Genomic DNA, 26060 nt, shown 5'->3' with positions numbered 1-26060 from the left:
ATATGTGTGTTCATATATTCTGTTCCTTCTTGGATTTACTTTTATGATTGGTGCCTATTGAGGTATTTATTTCTAGTTTGTGGTACTTCATGTGTTTAGGTTTTCTAGACAGTGGACATAGAAGATTCAAGAAGCTAAATGTAGGAGAATGTTTAATGTAGGAGAATGAGGCTTTGATATCATCAATGAATGACTTGAAGTTTCCTCTGTTGTAAAGAATGATATTACCATAACTGCCATAGTTAATATTGATGGTGTAAGTCAAATAAGAAGGCAGGAGGAAAGGGATATCCATTACTGAACCACAAATCAGTGTACTCATTGAAGCCTTTGAGAAGAATCCACAAAATTTCACAGGATAATTCCTCTCCTGCGATCACCAGTAGAGAGAAACTGGCCAAACAGACAGGTATTCCAGAGTCCAAAATTTACATTTGGTTTCAGAACCAAAGACCTCAGCTCCCAGGCCACAGCAAAAGGGGGCTTATGAATTCCCTGGCACCAGGTCAAAGCCCAAGACCTCATCTGATTGTTTGGCTGGAACAAAACATGTGCACTGCCCCAGGCAGGTCTCATCCTCTTCATGCCTCCTATTCTTTCACCAGCCACTTTTCATTTTTATCAGCTCTTCCTTCACCTCCCACATCCTGTGACTTTTTGGATCCATCTGCATTCTGCATGAGACAGGCTGTGCAGATGGGAGAGTTCTCTCAACCTCTTCCGGCACTCAGGAGTCATGTGTCAATGGTATGAGCTCTAGGAGGGAGGCTGTCCCATACACAGACTTGTTTCTGGCCTCTGTCGAAAGGAAAATTTCAGGATGACAAGAAAAATGAGACACTAACCTGGAAGTTCTGCCTTAAAGGACAGCCTCAGCCTGGTCATCCTTAGCCACAATTTTAGAGTTTGGGTCAACAGGCCAAATCCCACCTTCAGCAGTGGTGGAGCCTGGGCAAGAGGTGCCAGGATGTCATGATTCAACCTGAAGCAGGAGCACCTTAGCAGCCCATGCACACTGAGTCTCCCCTGTGACAGAAACAGACACAAGCTACGAAGGAGACATCCATCTGCTGGAGTAACCACACCAGCCATCTGTATGATCTCCTATAAACCCAGAGTTTCAGGAAAAGGCAGTCTTTTCTGAATGCAGATCCACAAGGGGAGGACCCTCCAAGGTCTGAATCACCACTCAGTGAGAAAGAATTTCAGGCTCTGCTTAACAGGCTGCAAAGCTTACCAGCAAATCAGCTTCAGCAGGCAGCCATCCTTCTCACCACTGCCATGCAGGACTATTTTTCTTGGATGCAAACAGCAAAATGCCAAGAAGAAGGCACCAGGAACACATTGTGGTCAGAAGCAAGGCTGATGCAAGAAGCAGCAGCAACCACTTGGAAATCCAAAGGGAGCATTTTGGCTCACTCCTGTGGGCTTCCCTCAACTTTGGTGCTCACTTTCTAACCTCAGTGATGGTTTCTGAGCTCCATCCTGCCTCTTGAGGCTGCATGGGCTCCAGGCGGTGAACAGCTTCACTGAATCCTGATGCAGCATAGCATTCTCATGACAAACATGACTTCTTCCCTTTGATCATCAGCTCCTGGGCCATCTGGACAATGCACAAACTGGAAACCCACCAAGGGGAGGAGAGTAGCTCTAAGGAGGACACATTTGCACTTCTTTCCCTTCTAGCAAGTTCAAAAGCCAACCATAAATACAGGTGGATACGTAGAAAATGAGGGCGTGCTATAACTTCTCATCACATGAGTTTATGACCAGGAGTTTTTAATCCTAGCTCTGAGAGCTGTAAGTGGGAATTGGAAGTTTTTCCACTAAGCATCTATCAATGACTGATTGTGCAAGCTTATCTCCTTCATACTGAGGAGTCTTCACTGAGAATTTTCCTGTTGAACAAATAAACATAGATAGTGACAGGTAGGCCGGGCATGCTGGCTCATGCCAGTAATCTCAGCATTTTGCAAGGCTAAGGAGGGTAGATCAGTTGAGACCAGGAGTTCGAGACCAGCCTGGGCAATATGGTGAAACCTGGTCTCAACTAAAAACACATGAAACAGCTGGGCATGGTGACCCATGCCTGTAATTCCAGCTACTCAGGTGGCTGAAGCATGAGAATCTCCTGAATCCAGGAGGCAAAGGCTGCAGTGTGCTGAGATTTTGCCACTGTACTCCAGCCTGGGCAACAGTGCAAGACTCTGTCTCAAAAAAAAAAAAAAAAAAAAAAAAAAAAGCAATTGAGCGAGAGAGAGAAAACTATAAAATAACTGAACAAAGTGTAAGTATGTTAATTTTCCCACAACGTTAGAATTTTTGTATATATTTACATGCATAGATCTATGCATAAAGCTGACCTCCTTATATGTTAAATCAGTTACATGTTCAGTGAGAAAAAAATAAATTGTTTTCTTTGTTTTAACACTGAAGAGGGATGCACATAGTCCAGACATGTTCTGTTGGAGTTGAAGGGGCCTGTTCTGGGAAAGGAGGAAAGGCAGAGTGAGACCCTGGTGCATTTAGGAGGCATAAGATGGGACCCTAATAGAGAGGCAGCCAGGGCCTGGGCCCTGGCAACACTGAGGCTCACAGGGGCTTCTGGAGGTGAGATAAATGGCACAGGGCGCTGAAGGCTATAATGTCCTGTAACAGGCGAAGATCTGGCCAAGTCGTGCTGCATCTCAGCATCACTGCCACCCAGGCCTAACTAGACCCTATATTGAAGACACCTGGGGTGGACAGGCATGACCCTCCAGGCTGCAGAGCCCCAAAATTAGGTCTGCCCTGGGGCAAGGGTCCAGACCATTATAGTTAGGCCAATTTAAAACAGCCTCATCTCCTCTATTCTCAGAGGCTCAAGTGGGTGGAGAAAAGATAAGAAGTGAACTGAAGTCTCCCTGAAAAAACAGTGTCCCATGGGGTTTGCTGCCCCCCTACCTACAACTGGAACCAGTCAGCCACCTCTCTCTCCTCTTTATGCCAAGATCCTCTGTTCAGGGCTCCTGGAAAACCCCTCCTCCCTGCTGCCTCCCCACCACAGCGCACTTGCCAGGAAAGCCCGAGATCAGGGACCTAAGCATTTTGCACAGCAGGCGGGGGAGCAAGAGGGTCAAGGGCAGCGGTGTGTCCTGCACAAGAGCGGCCTTTTGCGGGCCCAGGCTGCAGACCAGCTCACCTTGCAGCAGGTGGCAGTCGTGTGCCCTCTGCCAGGCCACTCCACCTCCCGGAGCAGCAGCTCCAACTGCCGCTTCCATTTGTTAAGCACAGAATGTATGAATACCGGCTAGAGGGCCAAAGGTGGGGACGGTGGCCACCTCTCGTACCTCTGACCATTCAGCCGCCAGCCATACCCAGGCCGCCGCCAGCGGCCCCATGAGCCTGGCGTTCCTGTCGCCGCTTCTCCCCACAGCTCGTCTCCTCATTCTCCCAGCCGGGCTCCTAGCTCCTCAGAGATGCAGGACCAGCTCAGATCTCCGGTCCAGCACCTGCCGGGCTAGTAAGCGAGGAGGCCAGGAGAAAGGGTGTCTGTCGCTCCAGAAGGAACAGGATCTCCCCACTCCAGGAAGGAGTCTGGCGCCCAGTGGAGGCTGCAGGTGCAGTGGACGGTGGGGGCAGCAGCAGCAGCGGCAGGAGGAGAAGCAATGGCTTCTCTGGAGGTGGCACTGTCTGTCCCCTTGGGCATCTCCCTGACGTAGTCATGATTCAAAATCTGTGCTCACCACCAGTGCAAGGTCACAGCGGGAAATTGTAGTTATCTAAGCGGATTCTTTCTTAATTGTACATCTATGTTCCTATATAGAAGTGTTTTTGTTGTCGTTGTTAATGTTTCTCTCATTCTTGTTTTGAAATTTCATATTACTGTGCTTCTTTTTGGGGGTAGGTTCTTTGACATTCCTGTTTTGTGAATTTGGTTTTACCTACATATTATGATTTTGGATGTAAATCTGCAACTCTATGTACACGTCAAGTCGATGTGGGGTTTAATTAAAATATGAATCAGCTATATCTACCACCAATAAAATCATGTATTTGTTTGCCTCTATAAATATACTCCAATTATTCTTATCTTGCATATTTCTCTTCTTGGCTGGTGTCAAAAGTTGTTTTAACTTGTTCAGGAGAGTAGTCATGTAAATAGTCTTAATTTACCCATGTATTTTTTGACGAATCTATGTTATCTTTGTGTGAGAAAAACATGTTTATAATTTGAAGGTAATTTTCTGAAAAGTTTATAACTCTGTGTCTCTTTTATGTATCACTTTACAATATTTTAATTGTAATAAAACACAACAAAATTTACCAGTCTATACCTTTGTAATTGCATAATTTAGTAGTGTTACATATATCCACATTGTTATGCAACAGGCTTCTAGAGCTTTTCCATTGCAAAACTAAAACTCAATAGCCATAACGTCAACTGACCATTTTACCCTCTCCTGAGCCTTTGACATTCAACTTTCTATTTCTGTGAGTTGGACTACTTAAGATATATCATAAGAGGAATCATACACTCACTGTCACTTTGTTTCCTGGCACATTTCACTTAACATTATGTCCTAAAGATTTACTGTCATTGCAGTGTGTGATTTATTTATTTATTTTTTTTTTTTTTTTTGAGACAGAGTCTCACTCTGTCGCCCAGGCTGGAGTGCAGTTGTGCAATCTCGGCTCACTGCAAGCTCCGCCTCCCGGGTTCACATCATTCTCTTGCCTCAGCCTCCTGAGTAGCTGGGACCACAGGCACCTGCCACCAAGCCTGGCTAATTTTTTGTATTTTTAGTAGAGATGGGGTTTCACCGTGTTAGCCAGGATGGTCTCGATCTCCTGACCTTGTGATCTGGCCACCTTGGCCTCCCAAAGTGCTAGGATTACAGGCATGAGCCACCACACCCTGCCCAAGATTTTCTTTTTAAATCATATTATATGTATATATCATATTTTATTTTATTTTATTTATCTGTCAAGGGACATTCAAGTAGCTTCTACCTTTTGGATTTTTAGAATAAATCTCTTATAAACATGGGTGTGCAAATGTTTCTTTCAGGTCCTGCTTTGCACATTCATATAGATATCCAGAAATGGGATTGCCAGAGCATGTGGCTGTCGGTTTGGGACTGAATGAAGGAGGATGAATGCAGAAATGAAGACAAAGACAAAAAGATTTGTTGTAAAGAAGGGGTCAGGGGGCTCCTTGCTTCTAGGGAACAAGGGCCCTGAGCTTATACAGCCCTTCATATTTATTAGGTAGAACCAACAGGGAGGAAGAGGTAACAGTTTTAGTCAGCTGCTTGATTTATCACAGGTTCAAATAATTGCTTTCTTTATATAACGGGGTCCAGATGTTCCTATAGATAACTACAAAGGAACACTGTGCCTGGTGCATGACTGTCCTCAGCATTCCTTCTGGTGGCAGATGCAGCTGTCAGCTTGCCAATATCCTGTATTCATGAGAACAGTTTGCTGTTTGCTCACATAGCCTCCAGTGGTATACTGAGTTGGTCACGACCCTCATTCTTTCAGCCTCCAGCATCTCCCCCTTTCTGCTTTTGATTTAATTGAATAAAGGTAATTGCAGGCTATGCAGCTCTCAATTGCTGGTTGGTGTTCCAGTTGATTTTACAGACTATGAACAAAAAACAGAAACATAATAACATTATTCCAATAATTACGAAAAAGATATTGAGGTGCTGTTAGAATTTTACTTTGTAAATCATTAATATCAAAAGTAACATTGGATGTAACAGCTCCCTGTAAATGGGCCTTTACAAGTTTCCATGGATATTCACTTTGATTATATTCCAAATTGGTTACACAAATATGAGTATGGTTAAAGTGACAACGCAATTGCTGCTGCAACTTCAAGCTTTGTACTTGTTCTCCTAGCCACAGAACATTGCCACTTCTGTTTGTATCTCAGTGTTAGTTTTATTTTGAAACATCCGTGCCTGGTCAGTGGTATGCATCCAATTTTCTACATATTGAGCTGTTTGAGTGGAGCTGTCCAGTGCTACTGAGGACACCACAACAGAGGGTATTAATGTAACTAAGGAGACTATGGTAAAAATTATCATGCCTAAGGCTCTACGAGTGCCATGAGTAAGCTGAGTAAGAAGTTTTACAAAATGTAAAGTGGAGGTGGCTGCCCAAGGCTCAGATAGATTTACAGGAATCCATAATCCAGGAATGCGACCTAGAATTATTAGGGTGGATCTGCTGTGTGTTTGTATTGTGCTATGATTAAGGCAATGATAGAGTTGACAGGAATCACAATTCAATTGGGCATTGTTTACCTGGAGTTCGTCCTTTTTTGCTGCTAGAAAAACATAGGGATTAAAAACACAAATTGCAAATATTTTTTACAAAGGTAACATTAAACTGCATTGAGCACTATTACTATTATTGGATAGTGTCCCAACCCAAATGCTGCCATTCATAAATGGGAGTGCTGCCTTCCACATCGACTCCTGAATTGGAACTCTCTTTCCTTGATAATGCCATTGAGGCAAAGACGGGCTAAAGCCCGTTCCATGCCAAGCAATTTGCATGGCAGATTGGGATTGAATCCCAGTGTGTTGAAGCAAAGAGATGTTAAAGTTTCCCCACCAGTGCCAGTGAAGTTTATGCCATGTGGTCTGATTCTCACCTCTCACATCTAAATGACCACAGGGACCCCAGTCAATAATGGCTCCCATTAACATGGACTGTTGTCTAACTAAGGGGCCAAGACAGTGGGCCCAAGGAGGGGGGTGAGAATTATCAAAGGGAGCCCATTCTGTATAAACAGTACAATTTGGGTGATGGGGCCAGAAGTGATTAGTAACTACACCAGTAATATTAATAAAGCTAAGGTCTAATAGGTGCATAATTTTTTTATGGTAACTCAACCATTCTTGGGATCGAACTGCAAGGTAACTGCAGTTGAGCAATGTATCCTGGGTGACACATAAAGGAAGTCCCTCCAATGGAGTGGTATAATTGATACCATTGTTCTGAGAGTCTAATTGCTCTGTGTCAGGGGGAGTTAGAGGTCCTGGTACCTATGCTCCTTGATCATGATATATCTCAGGAGGAGTGCTGCTTCAGAGTATGATCACACTACCGGTGGGTTAGGAAAATATGCCCAATATGTTTTTGCTTCTGCACAGAAAAATCATACTGCACAGGATATTACAGCTAGCATGGCCATAAACATGGAGTCAGGGGTTTTTGCCTGACCCTGGCACTACACCAGTTTCTCAGCTTCTGGTGTGGTTTCCTTGATCTGACCCCATGTTATGAGGGTTGATGTCAGTGTGACTCTGGTTGGTCTTCATTCCATCTTCACATTCAGATTCAACTGGCTCATGGCTCATATTGGAGGAGTTGGGCCTGTAGCTGGGATCCATGTATCCCTCTATTCTCCCATTCCATGGTCGCACACAACTTGAGGGCACTCACATGGTTTATCCATCTCCTGTAAAAACACAAGCATACCCTCATCCCCATGTCAGTAAATCCACCAGGCCTTTCCATTGTCCTTCTTCTGGGGATTTCCATAGTACCTTTGGGTAAACTTTCCTCCTTCCCTCTAACATTTGCCAATGTTGTTTGGCCAGAGTCTTACTATCCATACAAGGAGTCAAAAAATTAAAAGTAAATAAGGCTAAATGTAACTTTATTGGAGGTGGTAGCTTGTCTCCTATTCCCCCTTTTTGTTTTTACAACATACACTGTAGTGTTTGATGTGCCCACTCTATAATGCCTTGTCCTCGAGAATTGTAAGAAACTCCTGTTTTATGAGTGATTGCCCATAACTGTAAAAAAAATTTTGAAAAGCATGACTAACACAAGCAGGTCCATTGTCGGTTTTTAATTGTTTAGGGACCCCCATATGGGTGAATGATGACAAACAATGTTGTTGGACATGGCCAGCTGTTTCCCGTTTGGCATGTGGCATGTAGCATATGGGAGTGTCTATAGTCACACGAACATAGCTGAGTTTCCCAAAGGCTGCTATATGTGTAACATCCATCTGCCAGATTTCATTTGGTGCCAAGCCTCGTGGGTTACATCCTTCCACAAGTGCAACACCAGGAACATGCTGGCAAGTGGGGCAGGTTGGCACAATAGCTGCAGCCGGTCCGTGAGGCAGATGAAACATACGAGTAAGGGCAGAGGTGTTTTGATGCAGTAATGCATGAGAAGCTTGGGCTTGTTGAAATACAGAACCGATTAGTTTATCTGCTTTATCATTACCTAGAGATAGTTGTCCAGGAAGTTGTGTGTGAGAGTGAATATGAGAAACATGAAAAGGAGTAGCATGAGAGTGAACAGCTTGTTGAAGTCTTAGAAACAAGTGAAGTAGCTCTGGTTCTAGGGTGCTCTTAACAGTGGCAGTTTCAGTGCGACTGGATACATTTACAACATAGGCTGAATCACAAACAATGTTAATAGGAGATGAAGTGGTGATCTGTAAAACCTGAATAACTATCATTAATTCTGAGCGTTGAGCTGAAGCTCCAGAGGTCTTTATTGTCTAAGTATGTTAGGTCCATAAATAGCTGCGTGTCCTTTGGAAGAACCATCAGTAAAATAGGTCTGTCCACCTGGAATAGGCTTGTGATGAGTGATTACAGGGAGAATAAAAGGGTGAACTTTATAAAATTGCAAAATTTTGTCTGATGGATAATGGTTATCTATTATTCCTATGAAATCTGCAAGAGCAACTTGCTATGCAGTCAACATTTCCCATGCTGCAGCGTATTGTTCCAAGGGAACAATAATTTTGTCTGGATCATATCCCATAAGCATTTTTGATCTATGCCTACCTATTGTTATAAGTTGAGTAATTAAAGAAAGATAAACTTGCAAAGATTTCACTGTCTGATTGGATTTTAAAAAAAGCCATTCTAATACTACTACAGATTTGACTATGAATTGGCCTAAAATTCTTGTTGCTGAATGGGGGGTAGGAAGAATAAACAGAAGCAAAGCCTTTTGTGGCTGTAGCCAGGAGGCATATCGTTGCCAAAACATCTGCTTTACAAGTTGTAACTTAGCTTTTGCCTTCTTAGTAAGTTGCTGAGGAGAGTCTAATGAAGAATCTCCTTGAAGGGTCTGAAAAAGGTGTTTGAGTTGATAAGCAGGAATACCTAGCATTGGGAACAGCCAGTTAATGTCCCCTAATAATTTTTGGAAATCATTCAAAGTTTGTAATCTGTCCCTATGGAGGACTACTTTCTGAGGCCGAACACTTCTTTCAGTAACAATGGTGCCTAAGTACTGGTATCAGGAGGTTGTTTGCATCTTTTCTGGAGCTATTTTGAGATTCCATTTAGTCAAAGCTCATTTTATTTATCTGAATAACTGATACAAAATTTGATCCGTAGGAGGGGCAGAAAGAATATCATCCATATAATGAGTGATGTAGGCTCTGGGAAACATATTCAGAGGCTCCTTTAATGCCCATCCTACAACATGCTGACACAATGCTGTTAAGCATGCTTTGGGGTAAGACTTTCCATTGATAATGAGAGACTGGCTCTTTTTGATTAACAGAAAGCACAGAAAAGGCAAATCGATGCTTATCCTGCTCATGTAATAGTAAAAAAAAAAAAAAAAAAAAAAAATCTTTAAGATATATTACTTTCAGAGGCCAGCCTCCTGGAAAGGCTGCCAGGGATGGCAGACCCTGCTGTAATGCACCCATTGGTTTAATGTGTGCATTAATAGCTCTCAAATCAGGTAGCAGTCATCATTTTCCTGACTTTTTAGGAATTACAAATACTGATGAATTCCAGGGGCTAACTGACTCTTCAATATGTCCTGCATCCATTTGCTCTTTTACTAGCTGATGGAATTGTGTTAGTTTCTCCTGTGATAGGAGCCCCTGATCCACCCATACAGGTTTTTTAGTCAGCCATTCCAGCAGTAAAGCAGTGGATGGGGGAGAAATATCAGTGACTCCCATCAGAAATTCTGATGACCTAGCCCTTTTCTATCTGTTTGCCCAGCGATTGATATAGGATCAGTGTTTCCCTGTAGGGACTTTTCTAAGCCTTTTCTGCCTGACATAGCATTTTCTTTAACATTTTGAACCCTGGATTGTCAATAGTTTCATTTGCAAGTCTTATATCTGATGCTGTAAGTAAATCTTGGCCCCATAGTTTAACAGTTACATTTGCAAAATAAATTTAAAAAGTACATGACTGTCCATCTGGTTTGAGACAGGATAAAATTTCAGCACTCTGTTGAACACTTTGAGTTGTTCCTGTTCCCACTGGCGATGTAGGAGTTAATTGCAGGGGCCAGGATGGGGGCCAATTGTTTTTAGATATTACTGACACATCAGCTCCCATATCCATAAGCCCATAGAAATTTTTTCCTTTAATTTGCACTGTACAGGTGGGTCTATTAGATGCTATGGGTTCTGATAAATAAATTTTCCTCCTAGTTGTACTCCCAAATCCTTCATTCTCTCGTTTCTACTTATGTGGAAAAGGAAACAACTTGCAGGGTATAAGCAGTAATTGAGTTACATATTCTCCCAGTTCAAAAACCAACAAATCTTGTGATATTACCACTACTTGAATTTCTCCTTCATAATCACAGTCAACAAATCCTGGGACTACAGTAATGCCCTGTAAGTTGAGATGGATTTTACCCAAAATTAATCCCATATATCCTGTTGGCAAAGGTCTCCAAATACCAGTGGGAATTTTAGTGGATTTGTCTCCTCCAACTAATGTAACCCATTCTCTGACAGGGAGATCTATTCCTGTGCTTCTGGGTGTTCCTGGGGAAAGGGAATCAATGTTCCTCTAGAGACTCCTCCCTGAAATGGGGTTGTGGCCTGGACAGGAAATGCCCTCATTGTTTGAGGGGACCAGGTCCAGGCTCCCTTCTTGGTTCCCGACAGAGGGGTGCCATTCTCATGAAATTTTGAACTGCATTGATTAGTCCAGTGATTTCCTTTATTGCAACAAGGGCAAATTTCTGGAATTTTTTCTGCTGAAGAGTGGGTATTGCATTATAAGATCCCTTTTGCCCAAGATCTGATGGCATTCCTTTTTGAAATGTCCGATTTTTCCACAATTATAACATTTTCCCATTTTAGGGTTTGACCCTTAGCCCTTTTCAGATTTGTTAACTACTGAATTAGCCATTTCTTGAGCTAACGTTGTAGAGCAATGAAGCTCAGTTCCCACATCTTGACAAGTTTTGAGAAAATTTCCCAAGTTTTTAGTACATCTCACAGGACCCAGTGCACATTTATAATCCATGTTTGCATTCTCAAAAGCTAAAGTTAAGGTTAGCATTTCTGCAGCAGTGGTAAGAGGAATCTGATGCCTCACTGCCTCTTGTAATCATGCAAGAAAATGTGCATAGTGCTCCTTTGACCCTTGCATGACATGTAAAAAGGATTGTATTGGGACCCCTTCCTCTGGAATTGTGGTCCCGGTGCATTTAGCAGCCAGTGCATGCTGCTTATAAGCAGCATCTGGGAGTGTCATTTGATATTCCAGGTCTGAATAAGGGCCGTTACCCAACAGCATATCCTCTGTAATGTCCCTGTGTCCAGCAGCACAATTCTGTCTAGCCTGGTCTGCACACAGTTCTTGCCAATTTAAATTCCATTTCAGATATGCACTAGCAGACAAACAAGTGTGAGCCAAATGCTTTACATCAAAGGGTGGAAGGCACATAGTTCAAAACACAGATTCTAACAATCCTAAAGTAAATGGGCTCTGTACTCCATTATTCACTACACTAGCTTTTAATTCCTTCAACAACCTGAACTCTAGCGAGGCATGTTCACGAATAAACTGCTGTGGATTATTTGGATCGGGCCTTACAGAAATAGAGAAAGTGCAATGTCCTAAGGGCTCTCCAGCTATGGTAGCAGAGCATAGAATTCTTTGCATTGGGGTCTCTATTTCTATTACTGAAGGAGACGGTACAGGTGTTTCTGCTACTGGAGGGGGTGGTAGAGGCCAATTTTCATCCTCCCTCTCCTGTTTATTATTTTCTTTGGGTGTTGTGGGTGGGACAAAAGAGTCTTTCAAAATTTGAGATTCAGAACATAGCTCCTGCGGTTTGGCAGAGTAAGAATGAGATAATGGCAGGAGGACAGTACGGACTAAACTCCAAACAGAAAAAAAAGGAAGGATAAACTTTAAGACCTTTTTGATGAGCCCATTTTAATCCTTCCCCTACTCGGTTCCAATTTTCCACATCAACAGCGCCTGTCTGCAGAAATGAGGGGTTATGCGTGATAACCTCCTGCAGCAGCTTGATCAGTGTTTCAGAACTAACCTGAGCACCAGATTGTTTAAGTAAAACTTTAAGCAACTGCACATAATGCTGCTCCTCAATAGATAAATTCTGCCCCACATTACCCTGATTCAGAAACGTCCCACTCCCAGTACCTCTTTAGGACACTGACCTTATATCCTCTGTAGGCAGACTCATCCCAGGGTTTCTCGTTCATCTGGTCAGTTTCACTTTTTCTGCTCCAGCAGACTTTCTTTGTTCAAGTCCCTGTTCAGGTGCCACTTGTGGCTGTCAGTTCGGGACTGAAGAAGGACAAACGCAGAAATGAAGACAAAGACAAAAAGATCTGTTTTAAAGAAGGGGTCGGGGGCTCCTTGCTTCTAGGGAACAAGGGCCCTGAGCTTATACAGCCCTTCATATTTATTAGGTAGAATCAACAGGGAGGAAGAGGTAATGGTTAGTCAGCTGCCTGATTTATCACAGGCTCACATAATTGGTTTCTTTATACAACAGGCTCCAGATGTTTCTATAGATAACCACAAGAAACACTGTGCCTGGGGCATGACTGCCCTCAGCATTCCTTCTGGTGGCAGATGCAGTTGTCAGCTTGCCAACATCCTGCATTCATGAGAACAGTTGGCTGTTTGCTCATATAGCCTCCAGTGGTATAATGAGTTGGTCACGACACTCATTCTTTTGGCCCCCAACAAGATAGTACAATAATTCCATTTTTAATATCTGAGGAACCTCTGTACTATTTTTCATAATGGCTGCATTATTATTTTTCCACCACTCAGTGCACAAGTATATCAATTTATCTACATCCTTGAAAATATTTGTTATTTTCTCTCATTTGATAGTGGCCATCCTAATGAGTGTGAAGTAATACCTCATTGGGATTTTGCTTTTCATTTCTCTAAAGATCCGTGAATTTGACCATCCTTTCAAATTCCTCCTGGCCATTTGTATATCTCTTTTGTAGAAACATCTGTCGAGAGTTTTGCCCATTTTTAAATAGGGTTGTTCAGGTTTTTTTTGTTGAGTTTTAAAGTTGTTTATACATTCTGGTTATTAACTTCTATCAAATATATCATTTGCAATTTTTTTCTCATTTCTTAGGTGGCATTAAATGTTTCTTTTATGTCCAGAAAGCTTATTACATTTGAGGTAGTCCCATTTTTCTGCTTTTTTCTTGTTACTTCTGCTTTTAATGTCATATTTAAAAAACTTACCAAGACAAATGTCATGATTTTACCTCATATTTTAAGAGTTTTATAGCTATCTTACTTACATTTGTTTAATTTATTTAAGATATTTTTGTATATGGTGCAAGTCAAAAGTCCAATTTCATTTTCTTCCATTTTGATATTCACTTTTAGAACACTATTTGTTAAAGGGTCTGTTATTTCCCTGTTGTTCGGTAATGGCAACTTGTTTGAAGATTATTTGATGATATTCATGATGGTCTATTTCTGGGTTCTCTATTCTGTTCCATCATCTATTTGTCTTTCCGGTTGTATTTCTATAGCTTTGTAATCTGTTTGGAAATCAGGAAGTGTGACACCCGTAACTTCGTTCTCCAAAGCTACTTTGGCTACTCATTGTCCCTTGAGATTCCGTAAGAATTTTAGGACTTAAAATAATATTTCTAAAAAAAGTAACATTGGGATTTTGATAGAAAATACTTTGAATTTGTGTTTCACTGTGAGTAGTATTGACATCTTAATAATATTAAATTTTTTGACCCTTGAACAAGAGGTCAAGAGTGTGCTGTTTTAAGTCTCACATATTTTTTAATTTGCCAGTTTCCTTTTGTTTGTGATTTGTAGATGAGGTCTTATTATGTTGCCCAGGCTGGTCTCCAACTTTTGGCCTCAAGCTATTCTCCGTCATCAGCCTCCTGTTGTATTTCAATTACATGGATGAGCCACTGCACCTGGCCTCTTTATTGTTTTTCTGACATTTTTATGATTTGAAGGTAATTTTTTAAAAAGGTTATAAATATGTATCTCTTTAGAAAGTTTTTCATTTTTAATGTACTCAAAACACATAAAATTTACCATCTTAAATATATTAAGTACATAGTTAAATAACCTTAAATATATTCACATTGTTATGCAACATATCGCTAAAATGATTTTATGTTGTAAAGCTAAAATTCAATACCTATGAAACAACTACCCTTTTATCTCCACCCCTAAGGCTCTGACTGATACTATTCTACTTTCTGTTTCTAAGAATTTAACTACATTAGATATTTTATTTAACTGGAGTCAAACAGTGTCTGTCCTTTTGTGACTGGTTTATTTTATTTACATAATGTCCTCAAGATTTATTCTTAGTGTAAAAATAATCAGATCTCCTGCTTTTAAAAAACTGAATAATATTCCATTATTTGTATATTCCAAATTGTCTTTATCCACTCATTCATTGAGGGACATCTGGGTTGCTTCCACCAATCAGCTGTTGTGAATAATGCTGCAATGAATATGGATATAAAAATAACTCTTCATTTGGCCATATATATGACAGTTTATTCCTGTGATCTATTCTGTTCCACTGGTCTGTCTGTCTGCCTTCATGTCAGTATCAAAGAGTTTGGTTATTGTAGTTTTATAATAAATTAGGAAGTCAAGGAGTGTGATATCTCCAATATTATGTTTTTGGAAAGTTGTTTGGCTCTTGATACTCACTTTAGATTCCATATAAGTTTTAGAAGTTTTTTGTATTTCTGCAAATGAAATGACAGTTAAAATTTGACAAAGATCACATTGAATCTGTAGATAATTTTGGGTAGTGTGAACATCTTCACAATATTGTCTTCCGACCCTTGAACAAGAGCATGCTAAAGAGTGGGTTGTTTAATTTCCACATATTTGTAGATTTTCCAGTATTTTTTTCTGCTATTGATTTCTAATTGTATTCCCTTTTAATAAAAAATGACAGTTTGTAATATTTTAATCTCTTTTGGGACAGAGTTTTGCTCTGTTACTCAGGCTGGAGAACAGTGGCTCAATTATGGCTAACCACAGCCTCAATCTCCCAGGCTCAAGCAATCCTCCTACCTCAGCCTCCTGAGTGGCTGGACGTACAGGCACATGCAATCACGCCCAGTTAATTTTTTAATTTTATATTTTGTAAAGACAGGGTCTCCTTATATTGCCCAGGCTGGCCATGAACTCCTAAACTCACTCAATCCTCCCAACTCAGCCTCCCAAAATGCTGGAATGATAGACATGAGCCACCATCCCTGGCCCATATTTTACCATTTTAAAATTTAGCAAAATTTGTTTTGTGTCCTAGTAGGTCATCAACCCAGGAGACTGTTTCATGACCTATTGAAAAAATTGTGTATTCTGATATTGTTGTGTGAAGTGTTTGTTTCTTTTGTTTTGTTTTGTTTTTCACTTCTATTCCCTGTGACTAGTGTTTTCTATATGTCTGTTAGGTTTAGAGTTTGCAGTGTTATTCAAATTCTCTGTTCTCAAGTTAACTTTCTGTCTGGCTTTATTATTCATTACTGATAGTGGGTAGTGGGGTAATTATGTCTCTTACTATTTTTGCATAGCCATTTCTTTCTTCATTTGTGTCAATGTTAACTTTATACATTTGGGAACCCTGATGTGAAGTGTGCATATATTTATTATTAACACAGCTTCCCCAGTGAATCGATAGTTTTATCATTATATCACATCTTTCTTTGTCTGTTGTTTCAGTTTTGACTTAATGTGTATTTTGCATAATTCTGACACATGTTGCTGTCATTTGATTGCAGTTTTCCTAGAAGGTATTTTTCTTACTGGCACTTTTAGCTTATCTGTGTGCTTAGATGTAAGTTGAGTTTCTTACAGACAACAGAAAATAAATCTTTTTTTTTTTAAATCTCTTTAGCCAATTTACGTATTTCCAGTGTATATTTCACTCCATGTATATATTCATTTTAATTCTGAAAAGAATGGAATATTTCCATTTTGTTAATAGTTCTATTTGTTTCTTGTAGGTATTTTCTCCTCTTTTCTGCTCTTATTGCCTTCCTTTGTATATAATTGATTTTTATAGTGACACGTTTCTATTTCTATTTTAATTTGCCAAAGCCAAATTGAAAGATAAAAGGTTTGCCTTTAATCTAGTCTCTTGACATCTAAATTCTGGAGATTAAGGCTATGGACAGATCTAAAAACATGAGGTTTCCCCCTTCTGGGTCCCCATTTTTTGGACTTCTGTCTGATTTCTGGAGGAGTGATGAGTCCACACCAAGCAGCAGTGGACAGCAGTGGTCTGCCTGTGGACACTTGTTTCCTGTAGGTCCCTCCTGTCTCTCAGTGCACCACCTCTCTTACCCTTGAAACAGGAGTGATATTGGCAGAGAAGAGGCATTCACTCCTATCTGGCAGAAAAAGAGAATTCATGCCCTTTACCTCCCAAAGGTCAGAAAAGTCAGGAGCCCTCAGAGATGCACCTGCAATGTGGCAGCCATTGGCCACAACAGGCTACTGAGCACCTGAATTGTACACAGTATGTACTGACATATGCTAGGGAAAAATACCAGAAAGTATTTTAGAGATTAAGTTACATCTATATCTGTATCTATATCTATATCTATACATATATATTTAATGATTTCATTCTAATTATATGTTAAAATATTTTGGATATATTGGGCTAAGTTATTAAAATCAATTTCACTCATATTTTTCTCTATGCTGCTACTAGAAAACTTTAATTGACATACGTGGTTCACGTTTTACTTCTACTGCACATTGCTGCAATAGAGGATTGCCAATTTTCAAAGCTCAGGCTGCCTCAAAAGTCAAGAGGACAGAAAGATTGTAAAATCTAAAATTTAAAAATAATTGTCATTGGTCAGGCATGGTGGCTCACGCCTGTTATCCCAGCACTTTGGGAGGCCGAGGTGGGTGATCACTTGAGCTCAGGAGTTTAAAACCAGACTGGCCAACATGGCAAAACAATATCTATACTAAAAATACAAAAATTAGCTTGGCAAGGTGGTGGGCACCTGTATCCCAGCTACTTGGGAGGCTGAGGCAGAAGAATCGCTTAAACCTAGGGGGCACAGGTTGCTGTGAGCCAAGATCACACCACTGTACTTGAGCCTGGGTGACAGAGTGATACTGTTTCTCCAAACAATATAAATGTACATAAAAATAATTGTCATTATATTGTTTTCATTTTGAATAATACACACACATCCACACCCACACCCCTCCCCACAACACACACACACAAAGTGGGGGAAAGAGAGAGAGGATCTTGTTCTGTCACCCAGGCTGCAGTGCAGTGGCCTGATCTCAGCTCACAGCAGCCTCTACCTCCCAGGATCAAGTGTCCCTCCCACCTCCGCCTCCCAAGTAGTTAGGACCACAGACACGCATGACCATGCCATACTATTTTTTTTCATTTTTTTAAGAAAAGGTGGGATGCGGGGCACCCACATCAAATAAATGATCCTTTTACAGTGCTTTTGAATTTCATTTACAACTATGTTGTGGATGATTTTGTATCTATGTTCATCAGGGATATTGGTGTGTAATTTTTTTTTCTTGTAATGTCCATCTCTGGTTTTTTTTTATCAGGGTAATGCTGGCTTCATAAAATGAGTTTGGAAGTATTCCTGTTTCTTCAATTTTTTTCAAAGATTTGGTTCTTTTTAAATGTTTGGTAAAATTCAGGAGTAAAGTCATCAGATCTAAACTCTTTACTCATTACTGATCTATTCATGTTTTCTATTTCTTTATGGCTCAGTCTTGGTAGGTGGTACATGTCTAGAAATTTATTCATGTCTTCTCCCTTATACAATTTGTTTGGATATCATTGTAAGTAGGAGTCTATGTACATAGCAATCTTATGACCTTTTGTATGTCTGTTTTGCCAGTTGTAATATCTTCCATTTAATTCTAATTTTATTTATTTGAGCATTTATTTCTTAGTCTAGCTAAAGATAAGAAGATTTTATGTTTTCAAAAAAAAACAAGTTCTTACATTTTTTCTACATTTTCTGTTTTTTTTTCTAGTGTTCATTGTATTTATTTCTGCTCTTTTTTTTAATTAATTTCATCATTTGCTAACTTTAAGATAAGTTCTCCCTCTTCTAGTTTCTTGAGTTATATCATTATTTGTTTATTTGTAATCTGTCTTCTCTTTGGAAGAAGGTGTTTACTGCCTCTCCATCTCACTGGGATTAGCACCCGTATTCATTATGGTACTTTTTTTTTTTTTTTGAGTCCATCAAACTTCTGATCATAAGATTGCACCTTTGGCATACTGGTAAGCAGCAGTGCTAAAAGCTCACATGATGACTAGGGGTTTTACAGTGAAAGAACTACCCCAGATATTTTGGGAGGGACTAATATTAAATTCTCTTTCTCCTTTTTATGACTCATCAGTGCCTGAGCCATAAGGCACAAGGAATGCGCACCTCATCATGAGATTGTACGTGACAGCAGCAAAGGAAGCAGCAGCTCAGAAAAGACAAGGCCACTGTTCTTGCTTGCATGACAGTAGCACTTCTTAGAGTAACTGAGTGACAAGCATAATTCTCTCCAAAGTAAAAGTCCCTTTTGTTTTTGCAATTTTACAGAAGACCATCCCTGGGTCTGTCCTGAGAGTGTGCAATAATAAACAATGTTCAGATGACTACCCAGGCATTTAGTAATAGTAAGCAGACCAGATGAAGCGACCACAGGGATACAGCTGGACTCCTGGTAATCAGGACTGAACTGCTGACTGATTAAGGTGCTGTGTTTTCACTGCCTTGAGACGCAAGTGTCTTGCAAACTGCCTGCCAAACACAGGCTAAACATGATGACACATCATGCGGGAGAAGAGTCCATTGAACATTTATGTCTAGGTAATGTGTGCTTTAGTGTGGGCAGGGAAGGCAACTCATGATAAAGGCCACAAATTACTATTTAGACCAAAGCAAAAGCTCACCACAAACTGATGGCTCTGACAGAGGTGACTTTTAATGTATCATGAAACCAGTAGACCAAAAGCAGTTAAAGTTGAGCAGATGTCCTCAGTCATGGGTGATTAATCCAGTTAGTGTTGTGAATTGTTTGATTAGCCTCCCCTTTACCCCATTGGTGAGGGAGAAATTACTGCCCTAAGGCTATTGGAATAGTTAAAAGCATGGCACCAGTCATTGGACAGATGAGATTGACAGCAGTTATTCATTACATATAATCATGGAAGGAGAAAGCTATGTAAGGTATACAGACCCACACAGCCATTGCACCTGGGAGCAGAGAGAACAAACAGGAGGTGTTGGGGAAGGCTTTACAGTATCAAGAGGGGGAGATGCTCCTAGTTCCCACAGGAGGTTGTTATTGGTTGGCCTGGATAATTCTGTGACCTTGGGGGAAACTGAAACACATTATACTATCAACTGCTAAGACTACAATAACATACTATAATAGTGTAATATTGTAACGTACTATATACTATAACACTAATGACAGCATGTTCTCACTTTTTTGATAGATTCTGGGAAACTGTGACTTTAAGTAAAACAATATACTATATAATAAAACCAAATTTACCATTGGCTAATTGATATAAACAAAAGTTAATTTTCCATGGCATATAGTATTTTGTTTTACTTAAAGTCAGTTTCCAAGGACCTATCAATGACATTAAGTGAGCACTTACTGAACATGTATTTTAGTGATGTGTAATAGAAAGTAGCTATATAAAATATACTATATAAAATATACTATCCATGTACAAAACTACATGTGCTACACATTACAGTCATGAACCACATAAAAATGTTCTAGAAATTAACAGACCATATATATGAGGGTGTTTTGCTGTGAGTAGGTATATGTAAACCTGCCTTTAAAAGCCAAGGGAAGAAGATGTGAACCAACTCATAGCCACATGACGACAGGGTAAAAAGTTCCAAGCTGCAGCCCTTTTCAGGCAAGACTTCCTCCTTATGCTGAAGCCCAGACCTCACCGTGGACATTTGAATTTATCCTTGTATATAAGGTTATTTTTATTTACAAATTTTATTATATATACAATTTTATAATATACAATTGTATATATTATATATAGTATATTGTATATATATAGTATATATATATAATTGTATATATAATATACAATTTTATATTATATATACAATTTTATTATATATACATATATATATATATGGCCAGGCATAGTGGATCTCACCTTTAATCCCAGCACTTTCATAGGCTGAGAGGAGAGAAGCTCTTGAATCCAGGAGTTTGAGACTAGCCTGGGCAACACAGTTGGATGTTATGATCAAGTTGGATTTATTCCTGGGATGCAATAATATTTTAATATGTGGAAATCAATAAATGCTATACACCTTACTTACACAACAAAAAGATTAAAAATCATGACTTTTTATGCATGCCTAAAATTATTTTGACAAAATTTAAAATCCATTCCTAACAAAATTTATAACAAATTAGGTATAGAAAGAATATACCTCAAAATAAAGAGATACGTTCTTTATTAGCTATAGGACAAGCCCATAGCTAACATTGTCAATGGTGAAATGTTGAAATCTTTTCTAAGATTTATTTTAAGATAAAGATGCCCACTCTCACTACTTCTTTAAACACAGTATTTGAAATCCTGCTCAGAATATAAGACAAGAGAAGAAAAAAAGTGGGGCATTTAAATAAGAAAGAACAAGGTCTTATATTCATGGAGATTAACGCGCAGCTTTTTACAGATTTAACAGCATGAAAGCTGGTACTACCCGGGAATCAAAGGAACTGTCCCTGAGGACATAGGACTTTAGGGCGTCAATTATTAAGAGGCTACATGCAAGCAGAAATGCTCCTGAATGTTTCCATTGTCTAGACATAAAGTTTCAACAGATCAGCACCAGTAAGTAAAGGCACATCCCTGACTACTGTAGGTGATGAGCTTTTCACACAAAGCAGAGATATGAAACCTGACAGGTTTCAAAGACCCCCCAAGTGCTCCATACCTTGAAATTCACCTCCACAAAGCTGGAGCACCATCTATTCCTGAGCCTGACAGGTTTCAACGATCCCCCAAGTACTCCATACCTTGAAATTCACCTCCACAAAGCTGGAACACCAGCTGTTCCTGAGGGATCAGGTCATCATCCGTGTCTTTGAGACACTGGCCAGTCAGGCTTCAGTGGACATGAGGCCAACAATTTTAAGTGTAAAATGCCTAAATTATCATAATCTTTAGGTAGATATTTGGGGGCCTGCACACTTAAATGGGTTGGTGAAATGTCACACAAGACACATGGCTGGGAACTAGGATTTTCTCCTCTGCTCTTAGCAGTACCTTGGTAACCCAGTGATTACCCTCCCTCATTCCTCCACGTCCGCGAAAAAGGCACTGGTGAGGGTGACATTTTCACGAAGCCATAGCCCATGGTCACTTCTTGCAAAGCTCTGAACTTTTGCATTCCCAGGCCAGGCGGTGGGAGTCTTTCAAAGGCGGCTGTGCTTGTGTTTTGCTTGGAGAGAGCGGAGAGCAACAGCACAGTGGACATCGTTTGGGACCTCAGCCCAGTTTCCAAAGCCACTTAGGAAAGCAGGTGGCTCCAGGAGCTGTGGCAGGGGTGATGCTGTGGAAAGAGCCTGGGTAAGGGTGGGAGAGAAAATCGACCTGAGCAGCAGGGAGCCGCGTGAGTGAGAACCAGACACTCCTGATTTCGGCAAAGGCGGGGTGCACTTCGCAAAAACACACCCTCCTCACTGGCCAGCCCAGGCCTACCCTTCAAGTACCTCTCCTGACAATCCCCTTGGCAACGGTTTGGCACGGAAACAATGGCCAGCAAAGCTTGGTAAATGAAGCCGCCTACACCGCCCGGCCCCTCCCTGCACGGCCGCGCACCGCCTCCGCTCCTATCTCAATCTGAATTGTCCTCCTGCAGCCCCACCACCCACCGTGGGGAACCGGTGAAGAGACTACAACTCCTGGCATGCACCGGGAGGCGGGTGTCGCCCCGCATTCCCCCGCCCTGGGCTAGGCGCACAGCGCAGCCCGGAGCAGGCTGGCATCCTAGACCCTCTGCCCTGCCAACAACAGAACAACAGCCGGGGAGTGGACCAGACCCCGGAACTCCCGAAGTTTCCTGAAGACGGTTCCGCTCCCTGCCTCGGCCTTCCAGGCAGCCCAGCAGTTTCGCCCTGCGGAGGGAAGCCTTTCTGTTCTCAAACCTCTCGTGCTGGGGAGGCAGTGGAGCTAGGGCGGCTAGTTTCCCCTTGTAATTGTGACACCTTGTCTCCTCGAGCTGCAGGCGAATGCTTGTCACGTTTGTATTTTGATTTCTCGCAGATCAACAAAGGGCCGGTGGCCTCTCTCGGCCTCCGCCTGAGGGTTGCCAGGATAACGCTCTTCCGCCAGACTTTGGGTGCGCCCCGCCCCTTTTCTCACACTGCCTCCTCCTCAGCCCCACCCTCTCTCGTTCCTCCCTTTCTAGCTTCCTTTCAGACATGCGCAGTGCGGCCATCCCAGTGGCGGGTTAAGGGCCGCGGACCTGGCAGTTCTCAGGCTTCTACAAGGGAGAAGCCCCCCTGCCAGGGTCTCGATTTCCCGCTAACCAACAAAGGGCCATTTGCCTCTCATGGCCTGCGCGGGAGGGTTGCCATGGTAATACTTCTCCGCCGGATGTTGGGCGCACCCCGCCCCTTTTCTTGCCCCCTCCCCCCCTTTTCTTGCCCCCCCTTCCCCCCCTCCACCCCGCCCCGCCCCTTCTTGCTCCTCCCTCTTGTCGCGCCCTTTCAGACGTGCGTAGTGCAGCCCGTCCCTAGCGGTGGGGTAAAGGTCCTGCCCTTTTACACATGCGGAGTGCACCCGTTCCTAGGGGTGGGGCTAACGGGCCTACCCTTTCAGACATGCTAAGTGTAGCCTGTCCCTGGGCGTAGGGTAACGGCGGGCGACCTGGGAGTTCTTCGGCTCCTTGGGATCCCCTGAGAAGCCCCCTTGTTGGTGTCTGAAACCGTCAGTTCACTGCCAGTAATGAAAACATCGTGTCCTTAGTCACCTGCCATTAGCCTTTTCGAAACCATTTTGTCTGTTCCCTAAGCTGTCACAAATCCTCCTCTGCATCCCAGGAGCGCCGCTTGGTCCTTGGGCTCCCAGCGTGGCCCACACCTGGGTCGGGCCTCTCACGGGGACGCTCCCGCCACTGTAATAAAGAGGAGAAAACGTCACAGGGGAAGGGCCTGACCCTGCTGCATCCAGTAAAGAAACAGCCACAGGAAAGGGACCCCGTAAGCCACTTTGGGAGCCACATCCACCACTTCTCTGACCCCACCCAGGCTGCTTCCCAGGCCTCGTGGTCCTAGTGTGGACCTCCTGGCCGTGATTAACGCAGGTCAGCAGGACCAGAGCGCCCCTTGGTCCCTCCCAACACATGAGGGTAGTTTCTGTGGTGAGGTCAGCGATAGTGTCTGCGTTTCTGCCCAGAATAAGGCTCCCTTGGAAAATCTTTCAATACTCTTTATAAATACCCTCTTTGGATCACTTTTAATAGTTTGCTGATAGAACTAAACAGTGATCATTCTCTTAATTCATGTTTCCATTAAGTTTTTTAGATTAAGTACTGCACGACTGCTTGCTTCTGAAACTGTCACAGAAACTGCCTCAGCTCTCTGCAGGGTGGACACACAAGAGCAGAATCTCCGTGGGACATCTCTTTGGAGCAACAATATTACTACAGTATTTGGAAGAAACAAATTTAAATAATTTCTAAGGTAAAGAATGGAACATTTAAGACAAGGCTGGAAAGTCATCTGCCTTTAATAACTGTCATCTGTGCCTCACATGTCAGACTTTCTCCAAGAAAAAAACTCTAAGGAGAACTTATTTCCATTCTTATAAATAGTAAAAATAATAAATCATATCAAGTCAATTGAAAGTCCTGTCTGCTAGTTTCTTAAACCACAATATAGCCTTGGTATGGTTTTATTTGTATTTTTGTGGGGGGTTTGTGGATCTTTAGATTAAAAAGGAATTAGATTTTTGAACAATTTTTGAAAGTTTTCAGATATTAGTTGTTGATTTATTTTTGTAACCCTTTTAATTCTTCTGACTCTCTCCTCTCCTTCTCAGACTGAATCATTCCATGGGTCTCTAAGCCTCGGTTTATTTTCTTTAAATTTTGTTGATTTGCTTTTCTACCCCATTTAAGTTTTTCTGTCTCTCTCTTCTTCTCAGAATCAATCATCCCACAGATCTCTAAGGCTCTGTTCATTTTCTTTTGAACTATTTTTACTTCTATCCTCAGATTGGTTAAATTACATTGCTATGTCTTCTGTTTCTGATTTATAGAAAAGCTCACAATTATTTTTATTATTTTTCTATGTGGTCATTTTTAATTTCTCTGCTGATGTTCCACATCTGTTCATTTATGAGAATATTTTCCTTTGCCCCCATGAGCATGCTTATAATAGCTGCCTTCAAATTCTTGTCTGCTGATTATGTCTTGGACATCTTGGAGATGTCTTCTGCCTGCTTTTTATCTTGTGCATGTATTATATTTTCATGTGTTTTCACGCATCTCCTGAATTGGAAAATTGTGCACTAGAGACTGTATAGAAGAGTTGAAGAGACTCTGGATTCTGTTTTGTCCATTTGAAGAGTGTTGTTTTTTAAAGAGGGTGTTAATTGGGCTGGCTTCTAACTTCAATACTTATCTCTTCTATAGAGGGCACAGCTGAAATATGCATTCAGTTTTCATACACACATATTTCGTATATCTATTATATATAGAAGCGTTTCTATAATAACATATAATATTTTACCTGGGATTCATCATTTTTCTCTGTGAGATTGTTAGTTAAACTAGCTACTTTGGGATTCATCATTTTTCTCTGTGAGACTGTTAGTTAAACTAGCTACTTCATCATTAGTGGAAGCCAGAACCTCAGTTTTGATTTTTGGATTTAATATACAAGAAATTACAGAGTATGGATACTTTTACATCAATTTTTAAATGTAAGATTATATTTGTGATATTTATTTATGCTGTTGCAGATATCTATAGTCCGTTCATTTTAAAAAGTCCTTTTTAACATTGTGGTAAAATATACATAAAATTAACCATTTTAACGATTTTTAAAAGTGCAGGTCACAGGAATTAATCACACATTGTTCTGCAACCATCATCCACATTCACAGGGAATTTTATTCATTTTGCAAAACTCAAACTCTGTTCCTGTTCAAGAACAGTCCCCCCTTTACCTTCCTTTTGTCCTCTAGGAACTAACTGCTTTTCTACTTTTAGTTTCTATGAATGAAACTACATTAAGTACCTCATATGGGTGGAATCATAGAATATAGTAAAGAAATCATGAGGAAGAATAATACACACTGTGTAACATGTTTATTAGTTTAAATAAACACAGAGACCAGTAGTACATGGTGATTATAGAGAAAGACAGATAAAAAAGAAAAAGCAGTTAGAAGTGTGTGTTAAATTTATGACTATGGTGTCTCAAGTTCCAGAACAGTGAGGCCCCTGTCCCGTCACAGGGCTGATCACGGTGAAGCTGGGAGCTCAGTGTAGCTGTATGACTCACAAAGCCTGTGCTCAGTCCAAATGTCACTGAGCCCTGAAGCACTCTGCCCCTGCCAGCCCAGGCACTCAGTGGCCCTGAGATTCACCATGGCCTGTTCTTGGTCTTCAGTGTGTTGCTGGCCTACTGGGATGGGGGCTTAGCTGACAGAACAAATAGGAGCTTCAGGAAATAGTGGCAGTTGTGAGGCTACCAGGAGCCACACCTCAGGCTTCCCACTGCCTGCCCAGGGGT

General features: G+C 41.3%; 2 long non-coding RNA genes across 4 annotated transcripts; one reads left to right on the top strand and one right to left on the bottom strand.

The window, feature by feature from the left end:
• Positions 1 to 5172: 5172 nt before the first annotated feature.
• LOC129015806 (uncharacterized) lies at positions 5173 to 23438 on the bottom strand. 2 transcript variants are annotated; one of them, XR_010124395.1, is made up of 4 exons: positions 23291 to 23438; positions 12431 to 12560; positions 7222 to 7459; positions 5173 to 5629 (listed from the first exon to the last, which is right to left on the bottom strand). It is a non-coding gene; the product is annotated as an uncharacterized LOC129015806 (long non-coding RNA). The 2 variants fall into 2 exon arrangements; XR_008494670.1 differs by lacking the exon at positions 7222 to 7459 and having other exon boundaries at positions 5174 to 5629; positions 23291 to 23436.
• LOC134738581 (uncharacterized) lies at positions 22054 to 24160 on the top strand. Of its 2 annotated transcripts, XR_010124394.1 has the most exons (3): positions 22054 to 22896; positions 23361 to 23623; positions 23836 to 24160. It is a non-coding gene; the product is annotated as an uncharacterized LOC134738581 (long non-coding RNA). The 2 variants fall into 2 exon arrangements; XR_010124393.1 differs by lacking the exon at positions 22054 to 22896 and having other exon boundaries at positions 23053 to 23623.
• Positions 24161 to 26060: the final 1900 nt, after the last annotated feature.

This window comes from Pongo pygmaeus, chromosome 18, assembly GCF_028885625.2.
Source record: "Pongo pygmaeus isolate AG05252 chromosome 18, NHGRI_mPonPyg2-v2.0_pri, whole genome shotgun sequence".
Lineage (NCBI taxonomy): Eukaryota > Metazoa > Chordata > Mammalia > Primates > Hominidae > Pongo > Pongo pygmaeus.
This window is presented reverse-complemented; position numbering and strand designations above follow the sequence as displayed.